Below are 11331 nucleotides of genomic sequence, written 5' to 3'. Positions count from 1 at the left end.
ATCGACGCTTGGTGCAGGGAGTGGCAACTGACTCTTAACTTAAAGAATTGTAACGTATTGCGAACACGTAGGCAGAAACACTTGTTATTACGTGATAACAAAGTTGCAGAACAATCGCTGGAATTAGTTACTTCCAAAGAATATCTAGGAGTATGCTTGCGGACCGATTTGAATTAGAACGGTCCCATAAAATTAATCGCGGATAAGGCAAATGCCAGACTGAGATTCATTCGGAGAATCCTCAGGAAATATAGTCCATCGATGAAGGAAGTTGCTTATAAAACATTCGTTCGTCCAATACTTAAATATTGCTCGTTAGTATGGGATCAGTACCAGGAAATAGAGAAGCTCCAAAGAAGGGCAGCAGGTTTCGTTACAGGTTCATTTAGAAAAAGGCGAATGCGTCACGGAGGTGGTCAGCCAACTTCAGTGGCAGACACTGTAAGAGAGGCGTTCTGCATGACATTAAGGTCTACAATTAAAGTTCCGGGAGGGTACATTTCTTGGCAGTTGGCACTCAACATAATCAAACGTAACGTACACTTCGCGAAAATGCCATGAAGAGATTAGATCCCACACGAATGCTTACCAACATTCGTTCTTTCTGCGAACCATGCGTGACTGGGACAGGAAAAGAGGGGAAGAGACATTGAGGAATATAGATGTAGAATGTAAACTTACAGCGAACGGTGAAGTGTTCATTACTGTTGTCACCAGCAGCTAACTATCTTAAGTGACCAAAACAAGATTGTTTCCAAACAAGACAAACAGCTCATACCGCCGTAATTGCACTGTTGTGCAGATACTGATATGAAAAGAAACTGGGGTAGGGGAGTGTATTAAATCAAATTACAACCAGTCTGTAGCGATCCACCGGAGACCATGAATCATTTACGTGTTGGCGAACGCCTTCGCCAGCACACCGGTCGGCACTAGGAAACATTGTATAGCAGGCGTTGAACAAAGTGCGCCTATGACAAGAGAAGACCAAGACACGCCCCCAGGCTATGCGCCGATTACGCTTCCTGGGCAGTGTTCATATAGGCCGCCGCCGCCGACCGTGCTGTCTCAATCTCTCAATCTCAGTACCTCAATACGTCGCATCGAGCTAGCTGAGAGGGAACGTTAGTGATTGCATATTGTTGTGATAGGGACACGGAGAAGATTCAAGAATTAGTACATATTATTTGGCTGCTGTTAACCACGGAACTTCAGATTGGTTGGTTGGTTCGTTGGTTGGTTGTTTTGGGGAAGACCAGACAGCGAGGTCATCGGTCTCATCGGATTAGGGAAGGACAGGGAAGGAAGTCGGCCGTGCCCTTTGAAAGGAACCATCCCGGCATTTGCCTGGAGCGATTTAGGGAAATCACGGAAAACCTAAATCAGGATGGCCGGACGCGGGATTGAACCGTCGTCCTCCCGAATGCGAGTCCAGTGTCGAACCACTGCGCCACCTCGCTCGGTTTCAGATTGGTTCAAATGGCTCTAAGCACTAAGGGATTTAACATATGAGGTCATCTGTCTCCTGGACTTAGAACTTCTTAATCCTAACTAACACATCCACGCCCCATCACACACATCCATGCCCGAGGCAGGATTCGAACTTGCGACCGTAGCAGGCGCGCGGTTCCGGACTGAAGCGCCTAGAACAGCTCGGCCACAGCGGCCGGCCTTCAGATTGGACATCATTGAAGTTAAGTACTCACTTGGTTCCTGTAATAAAGTGTATTTTATCCACGTGTGCATTTTGTGTTGTAGTGAGAGGAAATCGGCCATCCACCTATCATACCACCCTCTCCTCATCCAGTCAGGAACCACAAAACATTACAAGAGGGCACAGCCACAATTTATACCGAAATATTCAGAAAATATCCCTGAATTACCCTTGAAATCTAGTCGGTGAAGTTCGGTTTCATCCTGAAAGGTTCCGAATATTTAATTTTTCCTGAGGCCAGGTGCGTGGAAAAACCTTTATTCGATCCACTGTCTAATTTTGCGCCAAGAGGTAAAAAGATAAATCTGTCGTGAACCGCCGGCCGGGGTGGCCGAGCGGTTCTAGGCGGTTCAGTCTGGAACCGCGCGACTGCTACGGTCGCAGGTTCGAGTCCTGCATCGGTCATGGATGTGTGTGATGTCCTTAGGATAGTTAGGTTTAAGCAGTTCTAAGTTCTAGGGGATTGATGGCCTCAGATGTTAAGTCCCATAGTGCTGATAGCCATTTTTTGTCGTGAACCTGAAAGTTGGTTTGAATATCATACTCGTTCACTAAACATGATTCTTTAACAGGTGGTATTCAGTTAACTTTCTCCGAATTTTGAACTGACTGACGCACCCAATTCTTGGGGGATTCCGAACCACGTTGCAATTCGAAGTTTTCCACATTAGCCATCTTTTCGAAAAGTGCAAGAAAGAGTAGCATATAAAAATCCTAGACTGGCCAATTTTTTCTTTCTCCAAATGCGTTTTATTCAATAAATAAAACAATACACTCTATCAGACCACAATAAAAGGAATAAAGAACTTTCACAACGTTTTTACACAGAAAAACATTTACACTTCAGTCTCAGACTAAAAGTTTCGTAAGAATCATAGCTATATTCTTGAGTGAGCTGTTTGGTCACTCGAGAGACCGAGCGGTCTAGGGCGCTGCAGTCATGGACTGTGAGGCTGGTCCCGGCGGCGGTTCGAGTCCTCCCTCGGGCATGGGTGCGTGTGTTTGTCCTTAGGTTAATTTAGCTTAAGTGGTGTGTAAGTTAAGGGACTGATGACCTTAGCAGTTAAGTTCCATAAGATTTCACACACATCTGAACATTTTTGAACACTCGAGAGACTGACACACATAGTTCAAAGGCAATGGGCAGTTTATGGAGGCGCGCATGTACGTGACGTGATGCTTACTCCAGATAAATGTCACGGAGCTCTACAGAAAAATCCTAAAAACTCACTGACCTTGTTTTGAGCGGACTGCGGCGGTCTCATGCACTCGACTAAACAGTCGGTCCGGGATGTCTCCAATGAGTGCAGAAAAAAAGAGATTCTGGCTTTGTTCAAAATCGGCAAAAGTGCACTTAAAGGCGTCCGCGTCTTTTCCTCTACGTGCTGTTGTTGGTAAAGGTTCGCATCGTGAATGATGGGAAGTAAACACGATAAATCGTGAGTCGACGTGAGTAGCCAATCACTCTGCTAGAGCATTTCGTAATTTCCTCTGCCTCTTAAATGAAATTATCTGATGTTTTGTTTCACCTGCAGCAGTTTAAACTGAGCCATTACGTCCCACTCTAACTACTACCGCGGAAATCGCGATGTATTACGATAAAACAAAGCAACGTTTATGATTAAAGGGATCGTAAACATCATTTAAGCTGTACTGTGGAGTCACACCCTAACAGCAACCTCTAAAATCGTGACACATTCCGAAAAACACAATCGTACGTTGGTGACAGTTAAGTAATTTAATGATACTGTAGTGCCCGTGTTGTTAAGAAGAAAGATGCAGTGTTTTTTCGGACTTGCATGCATATCCGAAGGAACAGGAGAATACGAACAACCATCAGCTGTATAAGGGAAAAACGACAATGAAAATTTGTGTCGGAGTGGGACTCGAGGCAGCGACTTTCAATTAACATGTCCTCTTCTGTACTAGAATTGCATAATGTGTGTACGAGTACGGATTGTGAGGCAGGAACAACGACATATGGAAGTTTGGGCCTGGCCGTGAGCCCTGCACGGATAGCCAAAGCAGCTAAGGCGACCGCTCGCGTAGAGGGGGAAGTTTTCATTGCCTTCATTCCCTTATACGCAACGGGAGTGTTGTCTGTACCATTAATGCACTTACCCTTGAATCAGTAAACAACAAAAGGTGTAGCCAAGACATCAGCAAAGTTATTAAAATTGCCAATATCTTTCACTTATCTTAAAGTAACGCGTATTTTTTTAACCTGGTGATACAAAGTTCTTCCATGATTTGTCACAAAGTTGTATCTATCAACCAATGTGTTTCATTAGATTATTATCACTCATTCTATAAAACATGAAAAACTTCTCTGGATATTTTATCAGACTGAAATGAAACGTGTGGAATTTTCCATTTAATAACGTGCCAGTGATGATGATATGTTTTTTATTCTCTATGTAAAAGAATCAAAAGGCTAGTGGTTTCCTGTTAATCATTTGGCAGGGTACAGCGTGAACGGGAAACACACTCACGAGCGCCTCTTTGGAAATCTCTACAGCAGCTGGTTAATTGTATACCTACCCTTCCAACCAGAGTTAAAAATGGTTAAAATGGCTCTGAGCACTATGGGACTTAACACCTGAGGTCATCAGTCTCCTAGACTTAGAACTACTTAAACCTAACTAACCTAAAGACATCACACATATCCATGCCCGAGGCAGGAGGATTCGAACCTGCGACCGTAGCAGCAGCTCGGTTCCGGACAACTAAACAGAGTAGTCGAGTTGAAATCACAGGGTTCAACCATTTTGACTCAGTAGTTTAGTCGACGGAACAATCGAGTTTATGCGCTCAGCCTTCGAAAACAGTTCCCTCCTACTCATTTGTTTGTGGTACATTTGTACTCACATAATGTTCCATGCTCAGAGTTGAAGAATTTTTATATTGTGCTGATTGCTGGAACGGTGGCGTGGTACGAAGAACGGAAAGTGCCCTTCACAATCCAAAAGTATAAATCGGTCTGTGCACGATGATGCATGCCACTAATATGTTCCAAAAAACCGCTCGCGAAAATGCGATTTTTCAGGTGGTCATATCTCGGGTTACATTGACCATAAAGATAAGGAGTCAAGCGTTTTGGAAAGCTACTGATCTGGGAGAATGAATTCTTTCATGACGAATGAGTCTCGACTTTATCTTCGACAGTGATAGAAGCTAAGGAGACGAATTAAAATTTGTTCCACAGCTGGGACTTGAACGTAAGTCTCCGGTTTAGTTGGCAGATGGGCTAGTGATTACATCACCGCATCAGTATGGCTAACATAGCTGCAAGGCTAACCTAGCCCAACGTCCTACCTAATACAAACTTCCAGCCCGTCTTTCCCTTCTTAAATCGTCACTATTACCGAGGCACCCTAGCTTTGTATGTAATGGGGACATCCTACCTGTACCTCAGGCGCAGACGATCCATTTGATCTAATGGAATTAGTATTTCCTTGAGACAAATGAGTCTCAACTTTATCTTCGGTAATGACAGGACACCGAAGAAATGAATTAAAACCTGCTCCGTAGCTGGGACTTGATCCGGGGCCTCCTGCTTACTAGACAGGTGTGCTAACCATTACAACACCATAGCAGTATGACTAGCACAGCTGCTTGACCATCTTAGTCCAATGCTCTCCCTAAAACAAATTTCAATTCACCCTTCAGTCCATTTTTCCCTTCTTAAATCGGCACAATAGATCACCTATGCCTGAGGTAAAGACTCATTATATACAAAGCTGGGGCGCTAATCCAATACCGGGCAACCTCGGCAATAGTGAGAATTTAAGAAGGGGAAAATGGGCTGAAGGCATAAAATGAAGTTTGTGTTATGGTAGCTTGTCCAGTACTGTCAGTGACACTGCTGTGGTGAAGCAATGGTTAGCGCATCATCTAAGTAATCAGGAGAACTGGGTAAGAGTCCTAGTAGTGGAAAAAAAATTTAATTCATTTCTTCAGTTTCTATCATTATCGAAATTTTGGATATCCCTTGGCCTGGTGATCATTATTGTACCTACCGGAAGAACGGGCATACTACTGTTGCTATCCTATACTACAGGCTCAAAATTTAAACATTACACACTTCCTAGCCCAGGCAAATGTTGGAAATCGATTGGTTCCTTTGCATTAGGTGTGGTCGAGTGTGCACCTTACGCAGTTTGTTATTGTTGTTGTGTTCTTCAGTCCAGAGACTGGTTTGATGTAGCTCTCCATGCTACTCTATCCTGTGCAAGTTTCTTCATCTCCAAGTAGTTACTGCAACCTACGTCCTTCTGAATCTGCTTAGTGTATTCATCTCTTGGTCTCCCTCTACGATTTTTACCCTCCACGCTGCACTCCAACACTAAATTGGCGATCCCCTGATGCCTCAGAACATGTTCTAATAACCGATTCCTTCTTCTAGTCAAGTTGTGCCACAAATACCTCTTCTCCCAAATTCTATTCAGTACCTCCTCATTAGTTACGTGATCTATCCATCTAATCTTCAGGATTCTTCTGTAGCACCACATTTCGAAAACCTCTATTCTCTTCTTGTCTAAACTATCTATCGTCCATGTTTCGCTTCCATATATTATTTATGGTCCATGTTGCACTTTAACAAAGGTTACACTCCATAGAAATACTTTCAGAAAAGACTTCCTGACGCTTAAATCTATACTCAATGTTAACAAATTTCTCTTCTTCAGGAACGCTTTCCTTGCCATTGCCAGTCTACATTGTATATCCTCCCTACTTCCAATACCATCAGTTATTTTGCTCCCCAAATAGCAAAACCTCATCCACTACTTTAAGTGTCTCATTTACTAATCTAATTCCCTCAGCATCACCTGATTTAATTCTACTACATTCCATTATCCTCGTTTAGCTTTTGTTGATGTTCATCTTATATCCTCTTTTCAAGCCGCTGTCCATTCCGTTCAGCTGCTCTTCCAGGTCCTTTACTGTCTTTGATAGAATTACAATGTCACCGTTTTTTTTATTTCTTCTCCATGGATTTTAATTCCTTCTGCAATTTTTTTTTCCCCTTTACTACTTGCTCAATATAGAGATTGGAGTAACATCGGAGGTAGGCTACAACCCTGCATCACACCCTTCCCAACCACTGCTTCCCTTTCATGTCCCTCGACTCGTATAACTGCCATCTGGTTTCTGTACAAATTGTAAATATCCTTTCTCTCCCTGAATTTGACCCCTACCACCTTCAGAATTTGAAAGAGAGTATTCCAGTGAACATTGTCAAAAGCTTTCTCTAAGTCTACAAATGCTAGAAACGTAGGTTTGCCTTTCCGTAATCTATCTTCTAAGATAAGCCGTAGTTGCAGTATTGCCTCACGTGTTCCAACATTTCTACAGAATCCAAACTGATCTCCCCCAAGGTCGGCTTCTATCAGCTTCTCCATTCGTCTGTAAAGAATTCGTGTTAGTATTTTGTAGCCGTGACTTATTAAACTGATAGTTCGGTAATTTTCACACCTGTCAACATCTGCTGTCCTTGGGATTGGAATTATTATATGCTTCTTGAAATCTGAGGGTATTTCGCCTGTCTCATACATGTTGCTCACCAAATGGTATAGTTTTCTCAGGGCTGGCTCTCCCAAGGCTATCAGTAGTTCAAATGGAATATTGTCAACTCCCAGGGCCTTGTTTCGGCTCAAGTGTTTCAGTGAGCTGTCAAACTCTTCACACAGTATCATATCTGCCATTTCATCTTCATCTACGTCCTCTTCCATCCCGTAATATTGCCCTTCAGTACATCGCCCTTGTATAGACCCTCTGTATACTCCTCTTATATTTATTCATGGGCGGATCCTAAGAAAACCAAGAAAAAAATAATCTTTGGGTACAGTACCAAGTATAGCTGTGGGGATGGTCACTTCGATAATTTCTATTCGTGACAAATCATCGAAATTTTTAACCATGTGTTCTTATGATGATGTTCTTGGGGAATTATGAAACGTTTTTTGATATCATTATCCGTTACTGTGAGCCAGAGGTTCAAAGTTGCCATACTTGTGTACGTAAAATATGCATATAATATCCTATCTGAAGCGCAAATGTACACTCCTGGAAATTGAAATAAGAACACCGTGAATTCATTGTCCCAGGAAGGGGAAACTTTATTGACACATTCCTGGGGTCAGATACATCACATGGTCACACTGACAGAACCACAGGCACATAGACACAGGCAACAGAGCATGCACAATGTCGGCACTAGTATAGTGTATATCCACCTTTCGCAGCAATGCAGGCTGCTATTCTCCCATGGAGACGATCGTAGAGATGCTGGATGTAGTCCTGTGGAACGGCTTGCCATGCCATTTCCACCTGGCGCCTCAGTTGGACCAGCGTTCGTGCTGGACGTGCAGACCACGTGAGACGACGCTTCATCCAGTCCCAAACATGCTCAATGGGGGACAGATCCGGAGATCTTGCTGGCCAGGGTAGTTGACTTACACCTTCTAGAGCACGTTGGGTGGCACGGGATACATGCGGACGTGCATTGTCCTGTTGGAACAGCAAGTTCCCTTGCCGGTCTAGGAATGGTAGAACGATGGGTTCGATGACGGTTTGGATGTACCGTGCACTATTCAGTGTCCCCTCGACAATCACCAGTGGTGTACGGCCAGTGTAGGAGATCGCTCCCCACACCATGATGCCGGGCGTTGGCCCTGTGTGCCTCGGTCGTATGCAGTCCTGATTGTGGCGCTCACCTGCACGGCGCCAAACACGCATACGACCATCATTGGCACCAAGGCAGAAGCGGCTCTCATCGCTGAAGACGACACGTCTCCATTCGTCCCTCCATTCACGCCTGTCGCGACACCACTGGAGGCGGGCTGCACGATGTTGGGGCGTGAGCGGAAGACGGCCTAACGGTGTGCGGGACCGTAGCCCAGCTTCATGGAGACGGTTGCGAATGGTCCTCGCCGATACCCCAGGAGCAACAGTGTCCCTAATTTGCTGGGAAGTGGCGGTGCGGTCCCCTACGGCACTGCGTATGATCCTACAGTCTTGGCGTGCATCCGTGCGTCGCTGCGGTCCGGTCCCAGGTCGACGGGCACGTGCACCTTCCGCCGACCACTGGCGACAACATCGATGTACTGTGGAGACCTCACGCCCCACGTGTTGAGCAATTCGGCGGTACGTCCACCCGGCCTCCCGCATGCCCACTATACGCCCTCGCTCAAAGTCCGTCAACTGCACATACGGTTCACGTCCACGCTGTCGCGGCATGCTACCAGTGTTAAAGACTGCGATGGAGCTCCGTATGCCACGGGAAACTGGCTGACACTGACGGCGGCGGTGCACAAATGCTGTGCAGCTAGCGCCATTCGACGGCCAACACCGCGGTTCCTGGTGTGTCTGCTGTGCCGTGCGTGTGATCATTGCTTGTACAGCCCTCTCGCAGTGTCCGGAGCAAGTATGGTGGGTCTGACACACCGGTGTCAATGTGTTCTTTTTTCCATTTCCAGGAGTGTAGTTTTAACTAACGTAAGGAACACATGGCAAGGATCCTGGGGTCTTCGCAACTGTTCTGTGGTCGCCAAAGTATATCTTTAGTCGCCAGAGTTGTACCAACAAAACCTTATGAGGCGCTGTCTCGATATAATGGGCACTTGACGCCTATACAGGCTGTATTGATCCGGAAATACGAGGGCAGTTCAATAAGTAATGCAACACATTTTTTTTCTCGGCCAATTTTGGTTGAAAAAACCGGAAATTTCTTGTGGAATATTTTCAAACATTCCCGCTTCGTCTCGTATAGTTTCATTGACTTCCGACAGGTGGCAGCGCTGTACGGAGCTGTTAAAATGGCGTCTGTAACGGATGTGCGTTGCAAACAACGGGCAGTGATCGAGTTTCTTTTGGCGGAAAACCAGAGCATCTCAGATATTCATAGGCGCTTGCAGAATGTCTACGGTGATCTGGCAGTGGACAAAAGCACGGTGAGTCGTTGGGCAAAGCGCGTGTCATCATCGCCGCAAGGTCAAGCAAGACTGTCTGATCTCCCGCGTGTGGGCCGGCCGTGCACAGCTGTGACTCCTGCAATGGCGGAGCGTGCGAACACACTCGTTCGAGATGATCGACGAATCACCATCAAACAACTCAGTGCTCAACTTGACATCTCTGTTGGTAGTGCTGTCACAATTGTTCACCAGTTGGGATATTCAAAGGTTTGTTCCCGCTGGGTCCCTCGTTGTCTAACCGAACACCATAAAGAGCAAAGGAGAACCATCTGTGCGGAATTGCTTGCTCGTCATGTGGCTGAGGGTGACAATTTCTTGTCAAAGATTGTTACAGGCGATGAAACATGGGTTCATCACTTCGAACCTGAAACAAAACGGCAATCAGTGGAGTGGCGCCACACCCACTCCCCTACCAAGAAAAAGTTTAAAGCCATACCCTCAGCTGGTAAAGTCATGGTTACAGTCTTCTGGGACGCTGACGGGGTTATTCTGTTCGATGTCCTTCCCCATGGTCAAACGATCAACACTGAAGTGTATTGTGCTACTCTTCAGAAATTGAAGAAACGACTTCAGCGTGTTCGTAGGCACAAAAATCTGAACGAACTTCTCCTTCTTCATGACAACGCAAGACCTCACACAAGTCTTCGCACCCGAGAGGAGCTCACAAAACTTCAGTGGACTGTTCTTCCTCATGCACCCTACAGCCCCAATCTCGCACCGTCGGATTTCCATATGTTTGGCCCAATGAAGGACGCAATCCGTGGGAGGCACTACGCGGATGATGAAGAAGTTATTGATGCAGTACGACGTTGGCTCCGACATCGACCAGTGGAATGGTACCGTGCAGGCATACAGGCCCTCATTTCAAGGTGGCGTAAGGCCGTAGCATTGAATGGAGATTACGTTGAAAAATAGTGTTGTGTAGCTAAAAGATTGGGGAATAACCTGGTGTATTTCAATGCTGAATAAAACAACCCCTGTTTCAGAAAAAAAATGTGTTGCATTACTTATTGAACCGCCCTCGTAATTCTACAGTGGCACCGGCAGGGTAAGCACCTTGCAAAACGGTTTGTCACACAAAATTCTTCGTACCTGCAAACCAAACACAGCCTTTTTAGTGTGCTGTTGGCGTAGCCTAAAAATGTTGCGCATTTTTATATAGAGCAGTATAAAACGAACTTACATTGGATGAGATGTGATTGGGTGTGTTGACCCCATATACTGTGTACTGATCTGTTGTTTACATGTCTCGAAGAAAGTAAATGTGTCAAAGTATATACATTACCTGTTTACTGACTTACAGAATTTGTCTCATATAAGCAGCACACTCTGATGTAACAGGGAAAAGAAGGGAACCACTTGAAAATTCTTCTCTCGGAGAATGTGCGCCTCTATAAAAGATCCTGACAAGGAACCAGCTGCCTCAGTCCGCCTTCCTCTCGAAAAATTTTGGCATATGAACATGTTCACAGTTTTTGTGCTGAAAGAGTGTAGGAGAGAGACAGTGACGTTGGAAGAGAGAGGAGACAGTACCAGTGGGAGAGAAAGAGAGGGGACAGAGTGATTGTGGGAGACTGAGAATAGCAGTAAAAGAAAAGGAGAGATGGATGAAGACAGTGGCGGTGGGAGCCAAGAAAGAGGAGA

The sequence above is a fragment of the Schistocerca cancellata genome, chromosome 5 (assembly GCF_023864275.1).
Source record: "Schistocerca cancellata isolate TAMUIC-IGC-003103 chromosome 5, iqSchCanc2.1, whole genome shotgun sequence".
NCBI lineage: Eukaryota > Metazoa > Arthropoda > Insecta > Orthoptera > Acrididae > Schistocerca > Schistocerca cancellata.
This window is presented reverse-complemented; position numbering follows the sequence as displayed.